Source organism: Balaenoptera acutorostrata, chromosome 6 (assembly GCF_949987535.1).
Source record: "Balaenoptera acutorostrata chromosome 6, mBalAcu1.1, whole genome shotgun sequence".
In the NCBI taxonomy this organism is placed as follows: domain Eukaryota; kingdom Metazoa; phylum Chordata; class Mammalia; order Artiodactyla; family Balaenopteridae; genus Balaenoptera; species Balaenoptera acutorostrata.
In genome coordinates this window covers 29122633-29142033 of record NC_080069.1, presented here as the reverse complement: position 1 = coordinate 29142033, position 19401 = coordinate 29122633, and positions in this window count along the sequence as shown.

Genomic DNA, 19401 nt, shown 5'->3' with positions numbered 1-19401 from the left:
CCTCTAAAACAAATGTCCTGGCAGCAGAAGGCCTTCATCATCTGAGGCAAATGCTTGCATTCTGTCGAACATGCCTCAGTTTTCCTTTGAGTTGGGCCCTCGTGGAGACTTGAAAAGGGGGAAAGAAGGGTGAGAATGCAGTAGTGAGAAGGAACTGCAAGGGGAAGAAAGACTATGAGTAGGACCAGGAGACAGGAAAGCAGGGGCCCGTGGACAAAACACAGGCAGCCCACAGGGCTGGACCTCACTCTGAAAGGGTGAGAGGCTGCAGAGATGGGGCCAAGGAACAGGCTGTGGCACACTAGAGCCGAAGGGGGATGAGGAGTCTGCCCTCCACATGGCAGGCAAGGAGGAGCTTGGGGGACCGAGCAGAATTATGTGGTCACTTGGTCTGCCATGTGGAGGGCCTGGCTTGAAGTGCCACCTGGCACAGTGGTCTGGTGCCAGGTCCACAGACCCTGGGAAACAGCAGAGGTTCCTGAGAGCTGGGTCACTCACCAGCAGGAGGGGGCCTTCTGGAAAGTCACAGTATGTAGGCAGGCAGGAGGCTTGCTCACACCCGTTCTCTGCTTTCCATACTTTGATCAGTCCCCGCTCGTCCACGGTGACAACCAGTTGCAGCCGAGGGTAAGTCACCAAATTCACCAGAGCTGCAGGCTGTAGAGGGCTCGACAGATCTCCGTGCCCTAGGCAACAACAAAATTAATGTAACAACTCACATAGGGCCCATTTATTTCCTAAACACTTATTATTTTCATTCATTCGACCATCACCCAGTGCACACTGGGGACATGTAGCTGTAAAGGATATGATCCCCATCCTCACAGGCTGCACAGCATGGTAGGGAACACAACACAGAAGCAATGTTCCACCATAGAGGAGACAGGTGTGTCCTGGAGGAGAGCAGTGGCTGAGCGTGGGTGTTGAGACTGCCTGGGGTTGGCGCCATTGCAGGGGGATTGAGGGTGGGGTCCTTCATGTGCACTGGGCACAGGATGTCTGAAGCACTCCCAGTGGTTACCTATGGCTCAACTGAAGAAGTATGGGCAGGGAGGCAGGACCCAACACTACCCACCCTGCCCGGGATCTGGGCTGTGCTTGGGACCTAGGCTGTGCTGGGGACCTGGGCTGTACTCAGGACCTGGGCTTTGCAGGGCTGCATAAAGTGAACTTCCACGTGGAACGTCTCACTTGGTCCCCAAGGAACCCAGGTTTACAGATAAGCTAATTCAGCCTTGTGGTTGTAAACAGTTTCTGTTGCATATCTGCAACTGCCCTGCTCAGAACATGCCCTTCCCAGTGGTGTACCCAGCAGTGCCACCGCGGGCCAGGCCTGGCGAAGGCCCATGCCCTGTCACGGCCATTAGCACAGAGGAAAATGACTGGTCCGAGATGGGCTGATTCCCAGATACATGGTCTCTCCCAGGATTCTGAAAGCTAGAACAGCGAGGTAAAGAGCCCGGGTCCAGCAGGCCCACGGCACATTAGGATAGGGCGTCAGAGAACCAATCCTCTAATTGCTGTTTCTGAGTTTCTCAGAGTTGCCACATGGGGTTTCTTTCCAATTTGGAGTTATTACGGTTCTTTTTCTATCAGGTGTTATCATGTTAGCATGATCTTTTTCCAACCATGATATCCCAGTATTCTTCCATTCTTTTCTTTCTTCCCCCTCACATCAACAAATCAACAGTTGATTTCTGTTGCTTAAATAGCTAACAAGACTATTACTAGTAGGAACTCGGCACTGGTGACTGGGTCATGTCAACTAGGTCTCGGAGAATACACATCATTCACCAGTGGCTAGTAGTATGGAAGTGGGCAAAGAAGCAGTGAAACTCCCCTTCCCATTTCAGAATAGAAAGTAGCAACCAGGGGAACAGAGCACAGAAACAGGCTACATACTGCATGACTCCAACAAAATGATTGAGCTTTCTAAAAATAAAGTAAGATTGGAGATGTGTTCACAAAGAGGATTAAGGTTGGCAAGCCAGGCAGAATGGGTGCAGAGGGGTCTAGCCCTGTCTAACAGTCCCACACTGTGACCAACGGACCACACTAGAGTTCAACAAACCACAGCCTGCAGCCAAACCCAGCCCACTAACCATTTTTGTATTTTCGTTAAAAAAAAAAAATCAAAGAATATTTCATGACACATGAAAAAAACAAGAAACTCACATGTGAGGGTCCATAAGTACAGTTTTACTGGAACACAGCCACTCCCTTTTTGTTTACTTCTTGTCTACAGCTGCTTCTGCTTTTCAGCCACATAGTTAAGTAGTTGCAACAGGACCATGTGGTCTGCAAAGCCTCAAATATTTGCTCTCTGGCCCTTTACAGAAAAGGTCTGCCACCCCAGCACCAAAGCTCTTTATGTTCAAGTCAAGACTTTTTGTTTTGGCAACTATGGAACCTCCCAGCCTTCAGGTCTTCTTCCTGCCCAAGAGCCCCTCATCTAAGCCTGTGTGGTCTCATGTCCACAGCCTAAGGGGGGTCTCTTTCAGAGCAACACAACTGCAATGAAACAGAGACCAGCCACCTGCACCCATCAGTCACCAGAGACCTTCACTCGAAATTATAATGTCAAACATCACTGTCTATGAGGAAAATAAAGCACGTGGAAGAGAAAAAAAACATGATAAACAAATGAAAAACTGACCATGGAGGAAAGACATATGATGCAAATAACTGTATCCTTTAAACAACAAAAAAGAGCAATCAGAGAATATGAAAATGGATAGGAAAGCTTTTTAACAATTAGTACCAACCAAGTCCAAAATACTAATCAAGTTATCGAGGTTGTAACACTTAAGTTTGCAAGTGGGGTGAGTAAAAGCTGCATTATCTGGGCAAAACCACCCAGAGGCTGGCATTGGCTCCAATGTGGACATCACAGAACTGGGCATGGCAGCTGTCATCCCCTTGCATAAACAGCCTCCATCAGGCACTGCAAAAATGCCCATCTCCCTGAGGCAAGACAGCAGAGAGTCAAGGGCATTTGCGATCAATCAGACTCAAGTCTGAAGTGTGACCTGGCACAGCGACTGAGCCTCCTGCAGCTCAGATTTCTCATCTGTACAATGGGGCTCCCACTCCTCACCTCCCAAGTTGGCTGTGATGGTTAAAGAGAATAAAGGCAAAGGGCCTCGCTAAGACTGAGGACATAGCAGCATCTGGTCCCTTCTCATCCTGGCCCCCTCCTGGACAGCTCACCTCTTGCAGATCCCAGGCACACACGGAGCCATCTGACGACACGGTGCACACCACGGACTTCTCCCGCCCATCAAACCAGTACTCTTTGGTTGAGATGTAGGCCAGCTCATCTGTCTCTCCTGAAAGAGAACACAGACTTGCCTTAAGCACACACATGGATGCCTGGCATGTGAACAGTCAACTTGGTGAAGGGGAGGCAGGCAAGTCATTCCTCTTCTCTCTCAGGAGCATGACAGGTGCTGATTCTGGGGACAGTGGTGGACAGAAAGAGCTGGGACTTCAGACTTACAATTTGGGTATCATGCCCAGGACTGCCTACCACCCACCAGCCATGTTACTGTGAACAACAGTTACAACATCCTTATCTCTTAGTTTCTGTTTCTTTCTACTCTGAAATAGATGTAATGATCTCTGTGAGGATCAAATGATAACACAGGTATAGAACATAGCAGGGTATGTCCTCATTATGTGGCATTTGCCAACTAATTGGCTGAAAAACCAAATCCCTAGAGATCTGACCAGGGAAAGAGTGGGAATGCACAGAGTTACCACCTTCCCCACCCCGTACCTTTGTGCCCAGCAATGGCTTTGCAGATAAAGTCCTTCTCTGGCCACCCAGATTCCATTCGGAACTCCAGCTCGGATCAGCAGAGATCGTACTGTTTCCATGTCTGTGTGCCCAGGGTCGTCTGGGAGGCTTTACAGGAGGACCAGCGTCTCAGACACAGCTGCCTGAAACAAAGACCCACAGTCCCAGGCAGAAAAGGAGTCATTAGAAGGTGTTTTGGCATCAATAGGCCTAGCTTTGATTCCCAGCTTCACCATCTACTAGCTTGGACAACTCACTTTGCCTATGTAGGCCTCAGTTTCCTCCACTGTTAAATGGGGATAATGATATGACACTGAACGAGTGCTCACCACATGTCAGGAATAGGTGCTTTTCGTGTTTCCAGTCAATCTATATAACAACCCCATAAGGTAGGTCCTCATCTCCATTTTAGACATGAGAGAGAGGTTAAACAACTAACCCAGGGTCATGCAGCCTTGGTCATGCAACTGGAACTCAAGAGTCTGCATTTTTTTGAAGCCGCCAACTATTGTTGAACTATTTCTCCCTTCAATTTTGTCAGCCCTTCATGCATTTTGTTGCTTTGTTATTAGGTCCATTTACATTTATAATTTTTAGATCTTCTTGATGGATTGATCTGTTTATTATTATAAAATATCCTTCTTTGTCCCTAGTAACACTTTTTGTCTTAAAGTCTGTTTTGTCTGATATTAGCATAGTCATTCTAGCTCTCTCTTGGTTGCTGTTTGCATGGTATATGTTTCCATTCTATTATTTTCAACCTGTATCTTTGAATCTAAAGTGTGTCTATTGTAGACAGCATATACTTGGATATTTTTAATCCCTTCTGCCAATCTCTGCCTTTTCATTGGAGTGTTTAATCCATATATATTTAATACAACTACTGATAAGATAGGATTTACATGTCATTTTGCTTATTTCTATTCATTTTTCCTTCTATTCCTCTATTACTGCCTTCTTTTGTATTAAGTATTTTCTTGTGTCCTATTGCCTTGTCATTTCTTCAACTGTATATTCTTTTAGTTCTTAGTGGTTGCCTTGGGGATTACTGGATAAAAATCTTAATTTATGACAATCTAGTTTTGATTAATATCAACTTAATAGTATCAAAAAACTTAGCTCCTGTGTAGCTCCATTTTATGCCCCTCTCATTCATGCTCTTATTGTCATACAGATTACATCTTCATATATTATGTACCCAAGGCAGAGTCACAATTATTGTTTTATGCAGTTGTCCTTTAAATCACATAGGAAAAAAGGAGTTACAAACAAAAGAATTCATTTATGTTGCCTTTTATATACACCCATATGGTTACTTTACTGCTGCTACTTCTTCACGTGGATTCAAGTTCCTGTCTAATGTCCTTTCATATCAATCTGAAAGACTCTCTTTAGTATTTTTTGTAGGGCAAGTCTACTAGCAACAAATTCTCAGAGCTTTTGTTAATCTGGGAATGTCTTAATTTTCTCCTTCATTTTGCTAGATATAGAATTATTTATTTATTTATTTATAATCAGTCATCAATTTTATACACATCAGTGTATACATGTCAATCCCAATCGCCCAATTCAGCACACCACCATCCCCACCCCACCGTGGTTTTCCCCCCTTGGTGTCCACACGTTTGTTCTCTACATCTGTGTCTCAACTTCTGCCCTGCAAACCAGTTCATCTGTACCATTTTTCTAGGTTCCACATACATGCGTTAATATATTTGTTTTTCTCTTTCTGACTTACTTCACTCTATATGACAGTCTCTAGATCCATCCACGTCTCAACAAATGACTCTATTTCGTTCCGTTTTCTGGCTGAGTAATATTCCATTGTATATATGTACCACTTCTTCTTTATCCATTTGTCTGTTGATGGGCATTTAGGTTGGTTCCATGACCTGGCTATTGTAAATAGTGCTGCAATGAACATTGGGGTGCATGTGTCTTTTTGAATTACGGTTTTCTCTGGGTATATGCCCAGTAGTGGGATTGCTGGATCATATGGTAATTCTATTTTTAGTTTTTTAAGGAACCTCCATATTGTTCCCCATAGTGGCTGCATCAATTTACATTCCCACCAACAGTGCAAGAGGGTTCCCTTTCCTCCACACCCTCTCCAGCATTTGTTGTTTGTAGATTTTCTGATGATGCCCATTCTAACTGGTGTGAGGTGATACCTCATTGTAGTTTTGATTTGCATTTCTCTAATAATTAGTGATGTTGAGCAGCTTTTCATGTGCTTCTTGGCCATCTGTATATCTTCTTTGGAGAAATGTCTATTTAGGTCTTCTGCCCATTTTTCGATTGGGTTGTTTGTTTCTTTAATATTGAGCTGAATGAGCTGTTTATATATTTTGGAGATTAATCCTTTGTCCGTTGATTCGTTTGCAAATATTTTCTCCCATTCTGAGGGTTGTCTTTTCGTCTTGTTTATGGTTTCCTTTGTTGTGCAAAAAAAAAAAAAAAAAAAAAAAACGGAGCTGGAGGAATCAGACTCCCTGACTTCAGACTATACTACAAAGCTACAGTAATCAAGACAATATGGTACTGGCACAAAAACAGAAACATAGATCAATGGAACAAGATAGAAAGCCCAAAGATAAACCCAGGCACCTATGGTCAACTAATCTATGACAAAGGAGGCAAAGATATACAATGGAGAAAAGACAGTCTCTTCAATAAGTGGTGCCAGGAAAACTGGACAGCTACATGTAAAAGAAGGAAATTAGAATACTCCCTAACACCATACACAAAAATAAACTCAAAATGGATTCGAGACCTAAATGTAAGACTGGACACTATAAAACTCTTAGAGGAAAACATAGGAAGAACACTCTTTGACATCAATCACAGCAAGATCTTTTTTGATCCACCTCCTAGAGTAATGGAAATAAAAACAAAAATAAACAAATGGGACTTAATGAAACTTCAAAGCTTTTGCACAGCAAAGGATATAGAATTCTTGATGACAATCTTTTTCTTCCCACACCTTCAACATATCAGCACACTCCTTTTTGGGCTCCATGGTTTTTTATGAGAAATCAACCGTTACTCTCATTGGGGTTGTCCCATACATGATGAGTTGCTTCTGTCTTGATGCTTTCAAGGTTCTGTCTTTGGCTTTCAAGTTGGATTATAATGTGTCTCGACATGGAACTCTTTTGACTTTATCCTACTTGCAGCTCACTGAGCTTCTGGATGTGTAAATTAACATTTTTCATCAAATTTGGGAAGTTTTCAGTCATATCTTTAAATACTTTGTACTTTCTTTCTCCTCTCATCTGGAACTCCCTATTATCTGTTGCTTGCATGCTTGATGGTGTCCCACAGGTCTCTTAGGCACTATTCATTTTTCTTCATCTTTAGCTTCATTGCATTCCTCAGACTGGATAATCTCAACTGACCTATATTCCAGTTTACTGATTCTTTCTTCTGCCTGCTCAAATCTGCTCTTGAATTTTTAATTTGATATTGTACTTTCCTACTCCATAATTTCTGTTTAGTTATTTTTTTATAATTTCTCTTTATTAATATTCTCTATTAAATGAGACACTGTTCTCATACTTCCCTTCAGTTCTTTTCACGTGGTTTCCTCTAGTTCTTTGCACATACTAAAATAGTTGATTTAAAGTCTTTGTCTAGTAGGTCTGATGCCTGGGCTTCCTTGGGGACAGTCTTTATTGTTTGCTTTGTTTCCTGTATACTAGCGACACTTTATTTCTTTGCATGACTTATAACTTCTGTTGAAAACTGAACATTTTAAATAACATAATGTAGAACTCTGGAAATCTGATTCCACCCCACCCCCGGTTTGTTATTATTGCCGTTATTATTTTTTGTTTGTTTAGTGAAGTAACTCTGAAAAGTTTCTGAAGTAACTCTGAAAGTCTGTATTCTTTGTTATGTAGGGCCACTTATGTCTCTGCTCAGTTAAATTAATGTGCAGTAATGAGAGGACAGAGGTTTCCTAAATTTCTGGAACCACTAAGTTTCCTAGTCATTGCCAAAGGCTCTATGTGCAGGTTGGGGCATGTGTGCAACACTCAGCCAGGCAGTTGACTTCTCTGCCTTAGTCTTCACTTCCTGCTTCCACAGAACCTCAAGGTTAACCAGAGGTAAAAGTTTAGAGCCCTTTTATATCTTCCCTGAGTTAGCACACAGCCCTGCACAAGCACTTGGCCTTCTAGATTCCTAGGAATGTGTTGGAGCGTTCCAAAACCCCTAAGGACATCACATTCCCAGCTTTTCCTTTTAAACTCTTTGGTTAGCCTATTGTTTCCTTAACTATCATTCATCAACTCTGATTAAAGACTAATTAAAAAGTTAATCAATTCTCTTTAGTTGTTTTGACAAATGCCCCAAGGTAAAGGTTTTTCACATTGGATGAACACCAAGCAAGGTAAAATAAAGACAGCTTACACGTGAGATCTTCCAGGAAACACCAGACAGGTCGAACAATGACAATTCTCTGGGAATAAGGCTTTGAAGAATCTCTCATCCCATTCTTACCCTTCCAGTGACTGCGGCTCCTGGTTTCACTGTGATTGATTGTGAACTGTTGGTATTCAAGGCTAACACAAAGCTGGAAGGTTGTTATGGGAACAGGGCAAGTGAACACTTGCTGCTCTTACTGAGAATAAGCCATTTTTTTCTTGAATAAACATTTCCCAGACTACTGTAAGTCTCTGGTTAATTTCCACAGTTCTGTAAAAGTTGATTTTGACAATTTATGCCAGTTTTCTCATTGCTTTTACGGAGGAGAAAATTTTCAGAAGTCATTAATCCACCATTTTGCAAGAGTCTGCATCCTTAACTTGTATGTATCAATAACTACTGTCAATTCTATGATAGCAACTCGCTTATAAGGTTGTTGAAGATAAAACATTAGCTCATCCACACTATGGAGAATACTGAATCCCCACCTAGTCTGTGGACCCCAAAGTAAGTGAGACATGGTCCTTGCCCTATGAGTACTCGCAGCTGGTGGTTAGGAGGATAAGTAAAACTAAAATTCTGGAGAGAAATGCTAAGTTTCAGAAGGGGCAGCCTATGGTGCCATGGGAGTAAAACACAAGGAGAGTGAACATCTGGGAGAGGAGTAGGGAGGCCCCATGGACAAAGGCTTTCAAAATTTACAGTCACCAGAGTTGATACAGCATCAGAGGACTCCAGTCATATCTCACAGAGGAGAAAAATGAGGCTGGGTGGGAAATAAGTAGCTCACAGCCCATGGTCCCAATAAGTACAACGCAAAGAGTTTCTCTCCATTCAAAGCCTGTACACTCACTGAGCACCTATGTGTCAGGCTCTGTACTAGGCACCAGTGACCTTCTAACACACTGTGAAGGATCCAGTGCTTATGTTGGATATGGGTTTTCCTGTACCCACTGAAACCCTGTTCCTTCTACCAGAAGTAGCATACTCACAGCCTGCAGGCAGAATGGGCATCCAGTTTACCTTGTCTGGCCTGCATAGGATTGGCCTATGTGAACTAGCTGCCAATACTTAAAAATCGAGAGATTTCACATACTAATTAGGTAAAAGAAGAAGATCTAACTATACTGAAATCAAATTCTCACCTGGAAAAATTTATCTGGGGCCACACAGAATGGTACTCTTCAGACAAGAATGAGCTTTCAGGGAATTCCCTGGTGGTCCAGTGGTTAGGACTCTGCGCTTTCATTGCTGAGGGCCTGGGTTCTATCCCTGGTCGGGGAGCTAGGATCCTGCAAGCCGCATGGCACAGCCGAAAAAAAAAAAAGAATGAGCTTTCAGCTCCACCGTGGCTTTCACCATCCCGTTTATCTCTTGGACTAAGAGGCTGAGTATCAGCTGCCTCACATCATCATCCTTATGTTGTTGATTTTCTTTTAGTTGAAATAATCAGAAAGGGAAATTTCTTGTACCCATATCTCAACCTAAACAGTGTGAAAATAAAAGCTAGACTAAGAAGATAATGTGGTTTAAGAAAAAGGGGGGATAACATTTCTTTGTGGAAGTGAAGTCGATTTCTACATATTTATGGCCATTATACATCAAACCATAAGTAGGAACCATGACCAATATTCAGAAGAAATAACACCAAGTGATTTGACCAAAAAAAGGGCAGACTGTCAACAAGGCTAAAGTGTGCACATGAGTAAAGTATGAGAAATACAAGCCTCTGAAATACAAGGATGTATCAAGTGAAAAAACACCATGGCACCAAAATCTTTCAGATAGCAATTAACAGCAAAACAATCTACTGTACACAAACAAAAAAAAGATATTTGTACCTTAAACAAAAGCAAATATTTGCAATTTTCCTTTTAACCAAAAATCTAACACATAGTGTGTTAAAGAGATGGCAGAATTTAAAAGGTCATGAAGCATTTTAAAGAAGTAACTTGCAGTGTTTTAAATTAGAATTATAGAGTACATATTAAAAACACATGACCGGTTAACCACGTTCATTTACTGTGTCCGTAAGAGTTCCTATGGGCCTGGAGAGTTTTGGGGCCTAGTACCCATGACAGGTACAACATTAGAAATAACACGTGCGTGTGACGATGCTCCTGGAATGCTGTTGCAGTTGTCCCAGTTCCAGAAACATAAACCCAGTGTTTTTTATATGAACATAGGTCAAGGATACCATCCCAAAGAATGACTGTATGCTAAACAGAGTTTAGCACCAAAAACTATAAAATAGTAATGAACCGAAAACCCATTCGTGACTTGGCTTGCAGACAGCTGAAGAATCTGCTTGAGGAACCTGGAGGTACACACAATATGGTAACACATGCATACATGTGGGGGTTAGGTGATAAGCTGCACAAGAGATTTTTTGAACTGCTGAAAGAAATATATTACTTATGTTACTCAAAGGGAAATTCCTACCCCAGCTTATCAGTAAAGATGAGAACAAAGACTAGGGTTTAGGGTTGGCATCCTACCCATTCCAACTGTGAGAATTGCCCTCCAAGGGCTTCCACAAATAGTTACACCAATCTATGAGTCAACTCATTTATTTCTAGTGACACAGTGTCTTTGAGAATCACATTTGGCAAGACATTCTCTTGTCCACTTATCTACAGAGAAATCAATTTCCAGAATTGAATGTTCTATCTAGAGTACATCCCCCAAATTGTAGAGATAAAGACTGAAATCCAATAAAAGTTCCCTTACTTCAAAATTGACTAGAGATTAACATCATTTTTCTAATTAATATTATTAGCAATAAAAAAACTGAATAAAAAGCAACAAACAGAACAGTGCTGTATGATACTGAAAAATAAATATGGCAAGATTGGCATTCCACAATTCTCAAATATATCAATTCACAGTTATTCTAAAAATAAAAACCATCAAGCAAAGATTCCCTCCATGTTTGGAGGAAACTTCATGTGAACAGTTGTTTTCCATCAGGAAAGACTAAAACTAAATATAGCTCCTAGTTGATAGTCAAGGCTATATAGTCTGTCCTATATTCTGCAAGAGGCAGAAGATCTGACACTTACCTCTTGGGACAAAAGCAAAGATGTCAGGTTCCAAAGGAGGAATGAACAGAAAAGAAAATTTTAATAGTTTAATGATTAAAATATTTTTTATTTTCTACTTTTAATTTTTTGAATTTTATTTAAGTTCTAATATCAAACATGCTTATATAACTATGTTGTTACACCAAAGTTGAAATCAAGTAAAAGTGGTTTATTTGTCTATTGATTTGTCTATCAGCCAGCTGCATTCAATTTGCTGTACATTTCTGCCCCTGAGTTTGGTACCCCCACCTACATCAACCTCCACTTGATTAACAAAATCGCTTATATTTCAATATACTATAAAAAAAGTCTCACACCCCCAACTAGGGAGGAGTTTCCTGCTGGTAAGGGCTGTGGATTGTCCCTTCTTGTCTACTTAACGGAAACGCAGTGAGTGCTGAAAAGTACACCCCTCTCTCCTTTGAGGGATACTCTCCTGAGCAGGCCTGGCTCTTCCTCCACTCACCTCCACAGTTCCTTGGTCCTTGAAGCCTCATTCCAGACCTAGAAGGGTATCTGGTCAGTCAACATGCAATTAGTGCCTAGCCTGCCAGGCCCTGTGGAGGGGACAGAGAGCTAAATGAGACCCAGTGCTTGCACTCAAGAACACTCACCCTGGGGAGCTAGAGACAAATTCAGACCATCAAATAAAACACACCAAATAATGAATGACAAAGGAGAGAATGACCAACTCAGTTGGAGCCAAGGGGTTCAGAAGTAACTACTGATCAACTCCTGAAGGATGAGTAGTTATCCTCTAAGAAAACGGCTGAAGTATTTCAGGGAGAGAAAGATCCGCTTGGGCAAAGATTCAGAAGTATGAAAAAGATGATGAGTAAGTTGCCTTAATCAGAACATAGAGAAAGGAGCTGGAGACAGGCTTAGACCAACTCTTGGAAGTCAGAAGGGCAAAAACAGTGAGAAGTCACTTGAGAACTGTGAATGGAAGAGTGGCAAGTCAAACTGTGTTTTAGGCTGCTATGAGAAGGAAGGACTTGGAGACTTCCCTGGTGGTCCAATGGTTAAGAATCCGCCTTCCAATGCAGGGGGCATGGGTTGGATACCTGGTCGAGGAACTAAGATCCCACATGCTGGGGCAACTAAGCCCATGCACGCTCTAGAGCCCATGCGCCACAACTAGAGAGCCCGTGCACCGCAACGAAAGATCCCACGTGCCACAACAAAGATCCCGTGTGCCGCAACTAAGACCCGATGCAGCAAAATAAATAAATAAATAAATATTAAAAAAAAAAAAAAAAAAAGACTCTGAGCTTCCACTGTAGGGGGCACGGGTTGGATCCCTGGTTGGGGAACTAAGATCCTGTAAGCCACGTGGTAGGGCCAATTGAATAAAAAAGAGAGAGAGAAGGAAAGACTGGAAACGAGGGCAGAGCAGCAGGACCCATAAGAAGGCTGCTGCAATGGAGTAAATTAAGGCTCTGGCTAAAGGGATGTCCCAGAGATGCCAAGGTGGAGGAACAGAACTGCTACCTGGGGAGGGCACACAGGCCGTATTCCCACAAACTTCTCTCTGCAGAAGTTATCTGGAAGAGGCTCAGGTGGCCCTGGGAAGGGATCACAGTACCCTGCCTCCCCCTCCCTCAGGCCCACACCTGCATCCTGGAACTTCTTGGCCTCTCCAGCTGGGCCACCCTGGGTTCTGGAGCCTATACAGCTTCAGTAGAAACCACTCTGGAGCTTTCTGTGGCCCAGACCTACTGAGGGTCCCAGCCAGATACGTGGCTTTCCAGGCCCGGGCAGAAATAACAACCACCCTGTCTGAGCCCAGGTTCCTACTTCCACAGCCCTCACTCACCCGAGATCAAAGTTTCTCAGTCCTTAAGAAATCTTTTTGGCTAGTAGGAATGTAAAGTTGATATTTTGCAATAATCAAACCAGGTAAGAAGATTTCCGCATTCTTTTTTTCTATAGTTCCCAGTTCAAAACCCAACTGAGATGTTCTTACTTCCCTAACATAAAATTATAATATGTAATATAACCTGCAAAATGGGTGTTACCCACCTTGGAGAATGCCTCTGTTAGATGCTGATCTTCATGATGACACTGTGAGGCAGGGTTTATTGACCTCATTTTACCTAACAGGGAAACCAGAACCTGGAGAAGTTGCTGCTATCAAAGGGTAAAAGGCACCTCCCTTTCAAAATCTGCTGGGAGACTACCTGGGTGACCTCAGCCAATGCACTCTCGGCACGATACTCACTTTCCCTATTGGTAAAAATGGGGATAACAACCCAGTATTTTACTTGATACATTTAAGTTATAATTACACAATTCAGGTAAGGGTCTGTTGATTAATCTTTTTGTAAAATGATATAATAATGTATTTTAAAAGTAAAGAAATTCATTTACTCAACAAACGTTTACTTAGAGTACACTAAATATCAAGCCATACGCTGAGTGTATACACACAGTGATCATACAGTGGTTATACACACAGTGATGCAAGAGACAAAAGAATGAGTCTAGCGGGGGTGGGGGGGAAGCAAACATTTAACAAGCACAGTATGTGATCATTTAGTCACAGTTGTGCTGAGGAAGAGCACAGAGGAGGAAGAGCTCGGAGCACAACAGGGGCAGAAGCGCAGATCAGACTAACGCACTGAACAGGCACTTAGGGAGCACAGCCAGTACAGGAGTTCGACTGGCTGGGAAGGGACAGGCGGAGCCCGCAGGAAGAGGTGCCACTCACAGGGAGGGCACGGCTTTCCAGGCAGGCCCCAGAAGGGAAATTCCAGAATATTCCAGAAGAGGTGGGATCCCTAGGCCAATCTTAGGGGTGAACCCTGTTCACAGGTGCCCAGTGCAAGCCAACCGCGCAGGGGCTCTGGACACACCGACAGACGGAGGAACAGAGGGATAAGAGGTTTTCTGAGCAACGCCTTCATAGGTCGCCGAGGTCGCCACCCCGGGGGCCAAGAGCGTCCTCTGCAGATCGCGGATTCAGGGCCGTCCGACGCTCCCTCCCAGATTTGGGAAACGGAGGCTCCGAGGGGACGGGCCGACCATGGACACGCCAGTGACCGGGAGCCCAGCCCTGCCTCCCGCCTGGGACAGGACGCGCTACCTTATCCACCCGGGCGACGCAGAGCATGTCTCGGGCCTCCAAGAAGGAGAAGACGTGCAGCAGCAGCTCGGGCAAACCCATCTGCGGCTCCACGGCGCCAGCCCCCGTGGTTGCCTGGGTCGGGCTACGCCTTCGCTGCGCTTCCGCCCCCGCAGGCCGAGCCCCGCCCGCTCGCTTCATCCTCGCCCAGCCTCCGCGCTTCCGTTCGGAACACCCACTTCTACTAATCCGCTCACCGGCCCTGCTTCTACTTGGCCTTAGACTGGCTTCTAACCCTTGTCCTGACATTCGCTGAGACCCTCGCCCACCCCCTTATACTGACATTCATCCTCGTTCTGACCTTCGCCCTGACCCTCACGCGGGACCCTGTGGTGCCCCTGAACCCAGCACCTCCCGAGCCCTTGCCCTGGTGCTGGCCCTTATCCAGACCTTGACCCTCTTCCTCAACCTCGCCCTAATCATCACCCTTGATTTCATTAGCATCTGACATCTACCATACTCCTGTCCCTACCCTCACCTGACCCTGACTCACCCTAATACACACCTTCATCCTGAGCTTTGCCCTAGCCCCGACCCTGGCCTTCACAATCACCTTCAGAATGACCCTCAGCCTCCGTCTTACACTGGCACTGGCCCTTGCCCAAGCCCTGGCTCTAACCTGGTACTTCCCTCATCACGGCCCCTGCCCGGGCTCTCACCCTACCTAGCCTTAGCCCCAACCCTGGACCTCACCCTGGTTTTGGTCGTGGCCCTGGCCAAGATCAGATCAGAGTTAGTGTAAGGGTGAAGGTCATGATCAAGCTCAATGTCCGAGCAGCCAGGGTCACAGTCAGGATGAGGGTAAGATCAGAGACAGAGTGATGAAGATCAGAATCAGCGTGAGGGTGAGTGTCCAGTTCAAGGTAAAATTCTATGTCAGGTTAAGGATCAAGATAAGACAATGGTCAGGGTCATGGTGTCAGAATCAGGTTCAAGGACAAGATCACTATGAGGGAAATTTTAGATCCAGGGTTAGGTTCAAGATCAAGTTCAAGATCAGTGTGAGAGCCAAGGTTAGGATCAGGTTGAGGCTCCATTAGAGAGGATCAGTGAGAGGATGAATGTCAGGATTAGGATGATGGTTATTGTCAGGGTGAAAGTAAGATTGAAAGTTGGATTCAAGTTGACAGTGGATGTCCAGTTCCGTGTAGGATTCAGGGTCAAGGTGAGGGTGAGGTTGATGTTCAGGATTAGAGTCAGTGTCAGGTTCAGGGTCAAGATCAATGTGAGGTAGTGTCAGGGTCAGGGTGAGCATGATGTTCATTGTGAAGGTCAAGGTCAATTAAAAGTCAAGGTGGGTCCCTTTTCTATTGCTGCTGGAAGGAATTAAGTCCTCCTCCTCCAACTCTCCCTCCCCCCAACCCCCATTACATTGGCCCAATCTGCATAATCCAGGACACTCTTTCCATCTCAAAGTCTGTACCCTTTAATCACATTTGCAAAGTCCCTTTTGTGTGTAAGGCAATGTATTCATAGGTTAGGACATGGGCATCTTCGGTGGGGGGGGGGACATTATTCTGCTTACCACAGAGGGTCAGAGTTTGGTTTATAGTCAAAATCAAGTTCAAGGTTAAGTTTCAAAGTGAGGATGGGTCAAGATGAAGGTGACGATCAGGCTGAGGACGAGTCATCATAATAATGAAAGTCAGTGTCAGTGTGAAGTTCAATTCAGGGTCAGGGTCTAGATTAGGTTCAAGGTCATGATGGGATTAGGGTGTCAATGGTGACAGCCAAGTGTGAGTCCATGTTCTGTGTGAGGCTCAGCATTAGGATGAGGACCCAGGTCAGGATGAAGTTGAGGTCTAGGTCAAGATGAGGGTCAGGATCAGGATCATGGTCAGGCTTGGTGTGCAGACTAGTTTCAGCTTGAGTGTAGAGTGTAGTTCAGCATCAAGGTGCAAGTTCAAGGGCAGGGTGTGTCAGTATGATGGTCCTTGTCAAGGTGAGGATTCAGTCTAGGGGCAGAGTGAAGTTGAGGGTCAGAATCAGATTGAAGGTGGGGAGTATCTCATTTATCACAGTATTCACAATCAGTGTGAGAGAAGCTGTCATTGTCAAAGATAAGTCAAGCTCAGGGCAAGTGTCAGGGACATGTTAACGGTCAGGATCAGGATCATAATGAGCATCAAGGTAAGAGGAATGTCAATTAGAGACTCAGGGTTAAGGTTAAGATGAGAGCCAAGTTCATGGACAAGGTTTAGTTCTAGGTCAAACGGGGTCAGAGTTTGGGTGAGGGTCAGAGTCAATGCCAAGATCAAAGCCAGGCATGGGTGGGGAAGGGGCTGGCAAAGAATTCAGTGAGGGTGAGAGTCAGTGTATATGTCAGGGTCAGGGTGATAGGGTCAGGTTAAGTGTAAGGTTTAAGGTAAAGGTGAGGGTCAATGTCAGGGTGGAGTAAGTGTTAGAGTCTTTGTGAGTGGAACTGGCTGAGGGTCAGTGGTCAGGGTTTGGGTACAGACTTGCGTTCATACGAAGGTGAGAGACACCAGAAATTGAGCTAGACTGAAGCTTAGAGTCTACAGATGTGGCTGGACAGGCAGAGGCCAGATCCTTAAAACATCTTTAAAGACATATGGGACACTCAGACTCTTCCCTGAAAACAACAACTGGAGTTTACTGTGCTTTGCCCTCTAAGAGCTTGGAGAGCAGTGACTGTGGCACTGTTAGTCACCTCTGTGACTGCAGTGCTTACAGAATTTTAGCCACATGAGCACAAAATGAACATTTTAAGAATACAAGATTGCTAAGAATAAGTTTCTCTGACTTAGCTGTTTTTATCTATCTGTGAACCAATACCACATTGCTTATTTATTACAGCCCTATGATAGTCTTGGTATCTGATAGGGTAAGTCCTTTCATCATTTTTTGCCTTTTCTTCTGCTTCTGCCTCCTCTTAACCCTTTCATTTCCGCATATATTTTAGAATTGGCTTACCAAATTATTTAATAAGAAAAACAAGAGCCAGTTCAGATTGTATTGGGATTGACTGAATTAACAAATGAGTTCCAGGAATGTCTGTCTTCTTATTTGCCCAGTATCTCTGAGTAAAGAGGAGGCCCATGTGGTCCAGGCTCACCCGTATCCTGAGGGTGATGTTGGTAAACCAGCTTAAGGTGTGGAGGGTCACTTATTGGGTCCCCAACTTGAGCCATTCCTGGGTCCTGATTTCTGCCAACTCACCTCCAAAAGGGAGCTCTGTCACATGAAGCACCTAGCAATCTCCCAAGACTAAAGTAGCCATGAATGGGGCCACTTTCCCAGTGACCACAGAGAAGCAAGGGCCAGGGGATGATGCTACCTCAGCCACTTCCCTCAACTGGAAAGGAAGAGGGCATACATCACGTACAACTACCGGGCGTTTTTATAATAAATCTCAAAAGTGAACTAGTGTTTAATGTCTCTGAGAACAAAATCAAACCACACTTTCCTTCCCACTTGGATTTCCGACATGAGGACATCCTACACTCAGCGCTCCCCCAAATGGCTCTACCAGGACTGTCCCTGACCAGGAAGACAGCAACTAGAGAACCAGCCCCATGGCAGGCATGGCAGCGGAACTCACTGCCTCCTTCTGATGGATCTGTTACCAGCAACAGATGGGAGGCCGACAGCACAGGCCGAGGGTCCCCTCTGCTGAGGCTGGATGGCCTGGCCAGGAGCAGGACCACTGTGGCTGAATCAGGCCGGAGCAGAAGAACAAGAGGCCTGGCTTGTCCTGGGGAGGGAAGCGGGGGACACGCCTGTGGGGCCTGGCCCAACGTCTCAGCCCTCCAGGATGAAGGGCCGAATCAGCTCCGGGTTCAACAGCGACTCCTCGAGAGGCCGGTCCACGTGGAGGTCATGGACGTGGGGGGGGTCCTGGGGGGGCCTTGAGGGCAGGTCCCCCTGGGCGCTGAGGAATCAGCAGCTCCGAGGGGTGGGCAGGCAGGGGAGCTGTGAAGAAGTACTGGTGCAGGAAGGCCTGAGGGTAGCAAGCAAGGGGCAGCAAAAGGAAACTGGTCACTTCCCCGTCCCAGCTTCAGCCACTTCCCTCCGAGGAGGAGATGTGAACATTGCCCTGGAGAGGATTTTTCCTTCATCTGCTCATCGTTCAGGTGACCCCAACACCTCGGAGTGCTCACTGTTTGAGCACTGCTCCAGAGACAGGAGATGCAGCGGTAAACAGAACAAAGAGCTCTGCCTTCAAGTTTTCCACATAGTGAGGGGTGGGGGTAATAAACACGATAAAGAAGTAAGACAAACAGTGCATCAAATGATTAGTGATGTGGGAAAGAGAAAGTATGAGGGGGGGATGAGGAATACTGGAGGGGCTGCAGGCCTGAAGAATGGTGAAGGGAGGCCCCTGGGAGGTGGCGCTCAAGCAGAGACCTGAAAGGTGAATGAGTGAGGCCTAGGGACAGAAATGCACAGACCCCCAGGACATGGAGAAGCCCTGGGGCCTGAGGGGAGTGAGCAAGGGGAATGGGAGCTGGCAGAGTCACAGAGGTGATGGCCCCAAATGTGTGATGGCTGTGGGCCACTAGGACCTGGCTTCTCCTCTGAGGGAGCCCCAGGAGGGCCCTGCAGGCGAGGATGCGACAGCCTACCTGGACAAGGTCCCTCTCTTTGCCACGTGGAGGAAAGACTAAATGGGCAGGAGAAGCAGATTCTGGGAGGCAATGGGGGGGGGGCGCTTAGAATGGGGGCAGCAGCAGGGGGCTGAGAGGTGGTCAGTTGGCCTCAGTACACTCTGAAGGTGCTGCTGACATGGGAACTCGCCAGGGGCATGTGTAAACACACACTGCTAGTGCCGAGGGCAGGGAGGGGAGGCTGCCATGAGGCCAGATGGACAGATACACCCGACAGAGGCCCTCACACCATCAGCCATCAGCCCATGGTCCTCCGCTCCTCCCCTGCCTTCTAGCCATGACCCACCCCTCCTGGGTCCTCCTCTCCAGGCCTCTGCTCATCATTTCTCTTGGGAAAAC